Here is a 10955-nt window from a genome sequence, read left to right on the forward strand (position 1 = left end):
AACAGCGTATGATTTTAATGAACTGTGACTGTTGAGAAAAATGCTGTGAATTTGTTTTTCCACATTTATTTTTATAAGCATTTTCAACAGCAGAATGTGCACCTGGAATACACACAGCTTACTTTACATTACTGTGCTAAGGCTGAAAAATTACTGTTTTAATTTTGGAGCAGCTGTTTTGTGCTTTATATGCACATCATTTATGGTTGTTTTATAGCAGTTTTTGTAAAGCAGAGTTGGTCATAATGTATTCCTAATGTTAATTCAGATTGCTTTCATTTATTTATTATAGAAGGTTTTTTGTGTTTATGTTGAACATTATTGCTAGTTTTTGTACTTAACCTGTAAGGGAACATTCTAAGGCTAAACACAACTGTTTTATGATGCTGAAGCCACTTTAATTTTTAATAATATTCAGGTTGTTTTGTGTGTTATTTATTTCACAATTCCTTGTAATATTTACAGTTTCTGCTGGTCTCAGATAAATAAACTGGTATTGAAAGAATACTTAGTGTTTCAGTCAGATTGGTGTTTGTAAAGATTAATACTGAGCAGAGTTTAGTTCTGTTAATGTAAATGATTATAAACTGTAGGGTTGGATACAGTAACATTTCATTTATCAGAGGCTTTTATACAAAACAATGTTAATACAGGGGCACAGTTGATCAACAGTGGATTATTATATTATTACAGCACTAATATGAAGCTGTACGGACACAAATGACCCAAAATAAATAATACATTCTTTCATTCTAAGTAACTCAAAAGTTACTTTTTGCAGTAACGCATTACTTATTTCAGTAACTCACACAACACTGGTTACGAGTTAAAGCGCTTACGGTTCAAAACACCTAGAAAGTGGTGAGTAGACAATTAAAGCATGATATAACAACTGTAGCACAACTAGCATGTGGTTAAGATACATGGGTGTTTGTTGAGAGCTGATTGAACAAAGGCTATTGATTGGTAGCCTTTCAAATTGGTAAAAAAATAAAAATAAAGATTTGATGACGGAGTTGGAATTCCCTCATAACTGAGGACCAAAATAAGACCACACACTATCATAACTGTTGACATTAAGATGGAACTGTAAGAGAAAAAAGTTACACCATGAGATGGATTTTTAGAGCCCCGCCCCCAAAACTTAAAAAAAAGTGATGCCCAGTTGTACATGTCAGTGGTGTAGTGTATATCTGCCATGTGAAAGATCGTCTATGCTGTCACACACAGGGCCTCATAGCTCAGAGGTTAGAGCACTGGTCTTGTAAACCAGGGGTTGTAAGTTCAATTATCACTGAGGCCTTTACTCCCTGTTATCTACAGGTCAAAGGGGGTGGGGCTAAGGGTTTTGTTCACACCCTTTAACCTCTCTAGGATTGGTTTGAATGGAAAGCGTTCCTGGTTTGTGAAGTCTACAGAGGACCAGGGAAGTGAGCTGAAGACTCTCCAGTGTAACTCTCAGCTGTGACAGCAGGAGGCGTGGTCTCCTTCAGTCCACTTACTGTACCAAAGACCTCACTGGCCTGTGGAGTGTATCACTGATTGTGATTCTGATAAGATGTTTATTCTAAGAACAAAAACTTGGTTTTAATATAGATTTAAGTTTATTTCAAAATGAGTCAACTTGTATCAAGAAACAGCTTAATCATTTTTCACTAATACTGAGTCAGTGTTTACTTAGATTAGTTGTTTTCTTCTTGTTCTGAAGCTTTCATTTGCAAAATTAAAAAAATAAAATAAAATTAAAAAAATATATATTATTTGTTTATAGTCAGTATATTTCACTTATTATTGTGCTGTAGGAAGTTTGATTTCAAGTAATTTAATCTAATAATCATCCATTTCTGCTTATTTTAACGCCTTAGAATATTTATCAGGACCTTCTTATTATAAGATTTAACATATTTTTTCAATATTTCTTGTTTAGTAAATTTAACTTGCTGCATGAACAGATAATGTCTCTTGTTTTAAGAATTCTCCTCAAATGCAGTGTTTTTTCTTATATTTTATCTCTAATTTGCAGCAAAGTCTTTGTTTTAAGATCAAATAGAGAGCAGCAGCTTTTCTGGGACAGTCCACAACAACATTAACTATGATATTGGTCAACAGATGAACTCCTCTGTCCTGTTGGTTAGGACAACGTGTCTAACAATAAAAGCCCATCATCACAGAGCTTCATTTGGACATTTCCTGATTAGCAATCATTTATTAGCTTTAGGTTTGGACCAGACGTGGGCCACACAATACTCAGTCTAGTATTGGCCACACCCCAAGGTATCGCTCAAAATACATACAGTATATGTAGAACTGTACATAGAACTGTAACATGGTTCCCCAGTTTAGCACTAAATTATAATTTTTATAGATTTTTCATGGCAATTACTATTACAATGTAAATTATCTGAACTCATTTCTAATGTAATTACAATTACAACAGCAACATATTTTTTAAATTACAATTATACCATCATTTTAATTCATGATCACTAGGGATGTAACGATTAATCGTAAGGCAGTTAAAAATCGATTCATAGGTATCACAGTTCACATCGATGCGCTGAAAAATGAATCGCAGTACTTTTTTTAAACAGCAGAGGCCGCTATCTATTTATCCTTCCAGAAGTGTTGGCGGCGGGCAGAATCTGCTACTACTTTCTTTCTGGCCGCCTTCTACTCTTAAACATGTTCATAAATGATTCCTTACCCCTTTAGCACCAAAAGAATATCTGTAATATTACGTGAATATCTTTAAAAGTCACGTTTTTCTATTAGCTCTGTCTGCTAGCATAGCATCTCTTCTTCACCGGTAAATTAGCTGCATGCCAACCGACCACTGGGTTACCAGCGCCCTCTGCTGGTCCAAACAAATCTGACGTAAGAGACAGTGCAGTGTTTTTTTTTTAAGTCCAATTGTTAAGGCACAAAATACATTTTCAGTTGCACTTTTAAAAAGAAAAAGAACTATTATGTAGTTTTGCATTGTTTACTATAGAACCAGAATTTAAATTAATAGGCTTCTTCTTCATTTGTATTATTCCTTTATTTATTTCATTCAAGATTTATTTTTAGTTCAATTGCATTGTTTTGAATAGTTTATCAATGGATTCTTTTGACAATCAAAAATAAAAGGAAAATAGTACAGTATTTTCTAGTTTTTTTCCCCCCCAAAAATAAAGGAATATTTTTTAGTTGTCATTTGTCTACAGTCCCATTTTGTAAAATAAATTGTGAGAGAATCGTATCGTGAACTCAGTATCATGAACTCAGTATTATAAAAATGACAAAAACCAAAAATCACCCAAAATCAAAAGTAAGGCTATAGCAAGGCATTTTTTTTTTGAAAATTAAAAAAAAAAAAAAAATTGAGTTAGAACCATCATTAGACCCTAAAAACTATGGCAAATATAACGCACACACGTAAACAGGGCTAAGAAAGCAGTAAGGCCCAAAAAATCTCCCAAAATCAAAAGTAAGGCTAAAAAATTTAAAAAAAAAAAACTGAGTTAGGACCATCATTAGAGCCTAAAAACTACTGCAAATATAATGCACATACTTAAACAAGGCTAAGAAAGCAGTAAGGCACAAAAAATGATGAAAATCAAAAATCACCCAAAATCAGAAGACTATAGCGAGGCATTTTTTTTCAAAAAATTACAAAAAAATAAAAAATTAGTTAGGACCATCATTAGATATCAAAACACAACAACATAGGTTTTAAACAGTAAAGATAATAAAGTGCTTTTCTGTATCACAGATTACGTGGATCAGCTCCTAGACCTCCTATTTGAAAAGGTCTTGGAGGACTCCGCCCCAGCTGATGTCAATCCCCGTCCCTGTAGATCTGTCTGCTCAGTTTGACAGACCTGAGAAGCAGCAGGTGGTTGGCAGATATGTGTCCAGGTTCAGTCAAGGGCAGGTCTGAACCCCACATAATGTCCTTGGTCGTCTGGGAACTCAGTTCTTATTCTTAGGACAACACAAGCAGGGAGAGGAACCCAAAAAGCCCAACACCAGCTCACAAAGCTTCTATATGCCAAGTACCTAGAACCACTGAAAACACAACATATTGTGTAAAAATGTGTTTTGGATGACTTGTGTGTGTCATCAACAATAAAAGTTTCATGTTTATACATTGATTTGTGTGATTTCAGTCTTTCATTTCAAACATATTATCTCCATAGCTGTAGAGGTCCATAGTGTGCTCTATATACTGTATATATAATGAATGCATTCTGCAGGTAGAACACATTCAGACACACTACTACCAGACCTGGATGATCCACCATACAAGCAGGTGTCTTTAGAAGCTGATGTATTCTTCTTGTAACATATATAAAATGAAAAGATAAGTGAGCCAGGCTAGCAGATAATAATCATTACTATTTCATTAACTAATGATTGACATTAGCTGTGGTATCTCCCTGGAGAAGATGTTTTCTGGCTCTGTTGCCATGGTTACACAGTTTCCACAAGTGCACCTATGCAAAGAAAGTGAATGAACATTTGAAAACACTGCCAGTGCAGTTTCATTTGGCTGTTTTTAACATCAATGTGTTTAACCATAAAGGCAGTCGACCACCAGAGAACGCTTTAACCTTTGTCTTGTGTTAGTGTCAGCACCGACTAGTTTTTAGTTTTTAAATACATAAAAGAGTCACATTCATGTGTTTATTGATCAAGGCTTTTTGACTTTGTCCGGAACCTCTATTTCAACAAATAAAATTAAAATAATAAAAAATAATAAGATTATAAATCAATAATTAGAGCCAAAACTGAAATGATAAGTGCACTGTCAGCTGACACACTGACAGACAGCTCCTCTCCTAACCAGCCCTGCTTCAACATCAACCACAACAACCACAGCCACTAATGTCCAGTGACCCCAGAGACATTTATATATATATATATACAGTACATACAGTGTGAACAAATTTAGTTAATGTACTTAAATTTTAGTTGAGTATTATTTTTAGGGGATAACTTTACATTTCCACTGATGTCCTTATTACTCAGTACTTTTTTTATTCAATCAACTTATTTTTTTCTTTGTCACTGGCCACGTTTACATTTGAGCTTTAATTCTTCTTTAATTCAGAATAAAAGTTAAATCCTCTTTAATTTCACCTTGTAAACATTTAATTCTTAATGCAAATTGAATCCCAACTTAAACTTAAATCTGAATTAGGTGGCTGGTTTATTCCAACTTCAATTCTGAATTAAATAATTCCTCTATCTTGTAAACACTTAATTCTGCTTTAATTTAATCCACTTAAACACTGTAATTAACTAGTATTTTCATTATGTACTTTATTTTTGTATTATTTTGGGCTGAATTTGAGAAAGTCTGAGTCTTTAATCGTTCTCCACATAAAGTCTGTTTCTGTTTTTCTGTCCACATTCACACAAATAAGGGTCTACATGGTGGTAAAATACATCAAGGTCTTAACAAAACATTTGTCTGGTGCAAAAAAATGCAACTTTTACCATATTTGCAATTTTTTGACAAGATTCTTTCACTGTCACTGATGTTTCCATGCAGGAAAATAGCAACAAAATGTGAAATGAGATCAAATTGTTGGTTATCTTTTACTGAGGCCAAAATGTTTGATAATTCCAGGGGATCTATTGGGGGATTTACCATACTGTTACAGATTGGTACAAAGTGCACAGCCATGTCCAGCTCATCATGTCAATCAGGGAGATCTGCTGCACCTGTAGAGTTGAGCACGACTGTGAGTTGTTGACAATCAGCTGGACTGGACTATATAAGGAGGATTTTCACTCTTCATTCAGTTGCTGTGAGAAATTGGATTCAGAAGGTTCTGCACCATGTGCTGGCCTTCTTTAAAGCTTGAGTTTGACTGTGAATAATTGATCCAAGTACTTCTATGATTGTTTGTGGTGAACACTGCCCTCTTAGTTTTGTAGTTTCCACCTAATTATTCGAAAGACAATTTGTAAATCGTAAACTTTGCAAGTCGTAAAACTCACAATTCTTCTCAAAACTAAAGATTCAGCATTTTTCCACTTATTAAAAATGTTATAGGTTATTCAGATGAATTGGTTAGTGCTAAATCAATTTTAACCTCACAGGTGTTTGTTTTTTTACAATGTTTATAAAGTATTTATTTTGAATAAATTAATCATGACTCCATTTAGTTGGTGAGCAATAAAAATTGTCAAGTTTTGGTATAAATTGGTCAACACTGTAAATGAAGACTGAAAACATTATGGCATTTATAATTAATTATAATTAACTATGGCAATACTTTGATTCTCCTGCAGGTGTCGCTTCAGACTTGTTGTTGACACACAGCTTTGTACTGTATGTCCCTCATTTATATCAAATATAAAGTTTGTCCACATATCTGCTCTTCTTTGTGGTCCGAGGTTTGACCTTTTGACCTTCCCAACTAGTCCGTAGTTTAATCTGATTGGATTTCATCCCAGATGTCACTGTGACGGTGCAAACCCGTCACTAAGCGTACGTTACGGCAAAGCATGGTAAGAGGCGGGCAGCAGTCTCTCTCTCTCTCTAACCACATCCACACATACACACACTCCATAGTTACTTACCTGTTTATCCGCTCCGTTTCTCCATCCATCCATCCATCACAGTAGTCTTGGGTGCACACAAGGCCACCGTGAAAATCATCCATAGCCATAGTTTAGTAGTCCATAAAGTTTAGACAACGTACGATCTCTCATTTCACCATCCATCTATTCAAACCGCGCACCGCGCACACTTCCGGGTTTTATCCATCACATGCGGGACGTCAGCGTCTGACGTCATCGGTGACGTCAGCGCAAATAGCAGTTTTCGTGACAAAACTAATTTAATTAATGTCATGTTGGCAGAGACAACGGGGTTGAATTAATAATAAATGGCCTGATTTTTAAATAGATGTTAGGGTGGAAATGAATGGGTTTTTAGGTAGAAAACCCTGATTATGGGTTTTAATGGACAAGGGGGAGGAGCCAAGGGCTATAGAAGGGAGCCAGTCTCTGCTCTCCCTGTCAGTGTATGTCCTGTCTGGGTGCAATGAAGGTAAGCCAGAAGGCCTCTGTTATTTTGTTGCATGTGCAGTTGTATCTATTGTAAATATTTATTCTCTTTTTCTGTTTATTTGTCTAGCGCTCCTCTTCATCCTGGAGTTTTTTGTTATTGTTGTTCACTTAGGCAAGGCAAGGCAAATTTATTTATATAGCGCATTTCATACTCAAGGCAACTCAATGTGCTTTACATGATAAAACATTCAATTGTTTAAAATCAATAAGAACATTTAAATCAATAAGAACATTTAAAATCATCAGTAAAATCAATTAAAATCATCAGTAAAATCATCATTACATCAACAACATGACAAAAAATCTCTCTCTCAATCATATGCAGTAGAGAAAAAAAGTGCCTTTAACTTTGATTTAAAAATGTTCACATTAGATGCTGACTTCAGCTCCGCTGGCAGTTTGTTCCACTTCTTTGCAGCATAACAACTAAAAGCAGCATCACCATGTTTACTGTGAACTCTGGGCTCCACTATCTGACCTGTGTCCATAGATCTGAGAGACCTGCTGGGTTCATACCTGACTAACATGTCACTGATGTATTCTGGACCAAACCTATTCACACATTTATACACCAGCAGCAGAACTTTAAAGTCTATTCTGAGGCTGACTGGGAGCCAGTGTAAAGACTTTAAAACTGGAGTAATGTGCTCTGACCTCTTTGTTCTGGTTAAGACCCGAGCTGCAGCGTTCTGAACCAGCTGTAGCTGTTTGATGCTCTTTTGGGGGATTCCTGTCAGAAGACCATTACAATAGTCCAGTCTGCTGGAGATAAAAGCATGGACTAGTTTCTCCTGGTCTTTCTGAGCCATTAAACCTTTCACTCTGGAGATGTTCTTTAGGTGGTAGAAGATGTTTTTGTGATAGATTTGATCTGATGCTGAATGTAAGATCTGAGTCAATCAGAACACCAAGGTTTTTGACTTGGTCTTTAGCTTTTAAAGATCGAGACTCAAGATAATTGCTGACAGCAGTCCTCTTTTCCTTGTTACCAAAGACAATCACCTCCGTCTTGTCATGGTTTAGTTGAAGGAAGTTTTCACTCATCCAGCAGTTTACTTTTTCTAAACAGTCACACAACACCTCAATGGGACCATGGTCATCTGGGTTCAGTGATAGATATAGTTGTGTGTCATCTGCATAGCTCTGATAATCAACCTTACAGTTCTGTAAAATTTGTCCTAAAGGAAGCATGTAAAGGTTAAACAGAAGGGGTCCAAGAACAGATCCCTGAGGAACCCCACAGGACATTGGTAATCTGTCAGATTCAAAGTTTCCAATGCTTACAAAATAGCTTCGCTCCTCCAAGTATGACTTAAACCATTGCATTACTTTTCCATTTAGTCCAACCCATGTTTGCAATCTGTGCAACAAAATTGTATGATCTACAGTGTCAAATGCAGCACTTAGATCCAACAGAATGAGAACAGATACTTTTCCTGAATCAGTGTTCAACCTTATGTCATTGATCACTTTGATAAGAGCAGTTTCAGTGCTGTGATGAGAACGAAAACCTGACTGAAATTTATCAAATATTTTGTTGAATGTTAAGAATTGACTCAGTTGGTTGAAGACCACCTTCTCAATGATCTTGGCCATGAATGGAAGGTTGCTGATTGGTCTATAGTTAGCCAGTATAGAGGCATCCAGTGTTCTCTTTTTTAACAGCGGTTTCACAGCAGCTACTTTCAGGGATTTTGGTACGGTGCCTGATTGGAATGAGCAGTTAATTATCTGATACTAATCAGTGACAATTGACTTTACAACAGTTTTAAAGAAGTTTGAGGGTATTGTGTCAAGGCAACACGTTGATGGATTCAGCTGCTGAACAGTCTCCTCTATTGTTTTTGGGTTCACTGTAATAAACTCTAACATTGTAGTTGACTCATCCCTCAGTGGTTGAAGCTGTTCAAGCTTTTTGTGATTTTGCTGGTTTGTTCTGATGTTTGACCTTATTGATTGTATTTTTTCATTGAAATATACAGCAAATTCATTGCATTTTCCAGCTGACAGTAATTCAGGGGCTATCTGATCTGGGGGGGTTGTGAGCTTTTCAATTACAGAAAACAACGTGCGAGAGTTGTTGACATTTTTGGCAATAATTTCAGAAAAGTATCGCTGCCTTGCTTTGAACAAGCCATCATTGAATTTTCGCAGACTTATTTTGTATAGTTCTAGATGAATTTGGAGTTTTGTTGATCTCCATTTACGCTCAGCTCTTCTACAGTCAGATTTCAAATTCTGCATTATCTCAGTCCTCCTCCAAGGTGTTTTCTGTGTGTTTGGTTTTCTCTTAGTTTTGATTGGAGCCACCACATCTATGACATTACAGACGTTTCTATTATACTCATCCAGAAGATCATCAACTGTCTCAGCACTCAATGTTGGTGTCATTGCTATGGCTTCCATAAACTGTGCACTTGTGTTCTCATTTATGTACCTTTTCTTTAAACACACATAACTAGGGGGAACAGATGTTACAGTCTCTAGGAATAAAATGGAATAAAAGCACTAAAAATGTATATCCTGGCTATGCCATCATTTATTTAATCAAGAACCACATCACAGTCACCATGTAACCATTCCATTCCACTCACCATTTGTTGTTGTCCATTCAATTCCAAAGTCAACAATATTTACAGGTTCTCACAGTTTTCCTGGTGCTTTTATCACATGATTTCAGTCATTTTTCATTTTAAACAGTTGAAAAAACTCAAAATTCTTACAAAATCCTTCCATTTTCCTCAAAATATGACATAATATTTCCCTTAATTAAATAGAAATTGATGACAAAATGTATGAAATATAAAGTGTAGATCCTGTTAGGACTGATATTTATCACTTATTGCTTGGATATAGTCACTTTCTTACATATTCTGTATTTCTTGTCTACGTAGAAGTGCAAACGGACACAATAATGTTAAAATGAATCATTTTCCTGTGTAAAATCTATGACCCACTTAAGATATGTGGCCCGTTAACTAAAATGAGTTTGACACCCCTGCTTTAGAGCATCTAGTTCAGCCCACAGGAAAACATGAGTAAATACAGATTCAATCAAACAACACAATATTTGCAGGGTTTACAGTTTCACCATCATTATTTACCTTTTAATCACAATTTGTTGAAAGATTTCTCAATTTTTCCAAAATTCGGCAATTATCCTCCAAATATTTCACTAAATATTAGGAATGTAAATAAAAATGGTCACAAAATCCAGTAAATGTAAAGTGAAGATCCTGCAGGGACTGATATCTGTTAATTATTGTTGAATATTGTCTGTGCCTTCCATACTTTACATATTATTTAAACATAGAAGTATAAACTTAGACACATTAATGATGAAATTACTGGTTTTTGCTCCAAAAAATGTGTGTCCCACTTGAGATTACACTGAGCCGTTTTCAGACCCTGAACTAAAATGAGTTTGACACAGTTTAAGGAATTTAGTGGAAAAGCAGAAGGTTTTGGAATTGGTAACATTTTGAAAATGGTGATGAACTGGTTTGTTTAAAAGAAGCTGTACTTGGTGTAGTTTGAGTTCATGTGGGAAAATGCTGTATTTAGGAATAATCATGGTGCTTTTTATCTACATTTCAATGGACGAGAACAAGTTATTCACTGTAAATGCTAACATTCAAATTAATTAAATATGATAAGTGAACCAAACTCAGTTTTCATCAACTTGTTATGAACACTATTTTTAAATAAGTAAGCAGTAATTTGGAGTTTAAGAACTTGCTTAACTTAATGTATCCTAGTTAAGTCAAATTAGAAAAAAAAAAGAATTGTACCCAGTGTCCTTTGCGGGTTCTTTCAGACATGCGCAGATCTGCCTCATCAACTTGGCGCTTTCCAGAACATTCCCGTACACGCAAACGGCCATCTTG

At 35.5% G+C, this 10955-nt stretch overlaps 1 non-coding gene across 1 annotated transcript; it reads left to right on the top strand.

Annotated features, from left to right (window-relative positions):
• The first annotated feature begins 1230 nt into the window (after positions 1–1230).
• Positions 1231–1303, top strand: trnat-ugu (transfer RNA threonine (anticodon UGU)). The gene has a single exon. It is a non-coding gene; the product is annotated as a tRNA-Thr (tRNA).
• The last annotated feature ends 9652 nt before the right edge of the window (positions 1304–10955 follow it).

The sequence above is a fragment of the Gouania willdenowi genome, unplaced genomic scaffold (assembly GCF_900634775.1).
Source record: "Gouania willdenowi unplaced genomic scaffold, fGouWil2.1 scaffold_129_arrow_ctg1, whole genome shotgun sequence".
Classification (NCBI taxonomy): Eukaryota; Metazoa; Chordata; class Actinopteri; order Blenniiformes; family Gobiesocidae; genus Gouania; species Gouania willdenowi.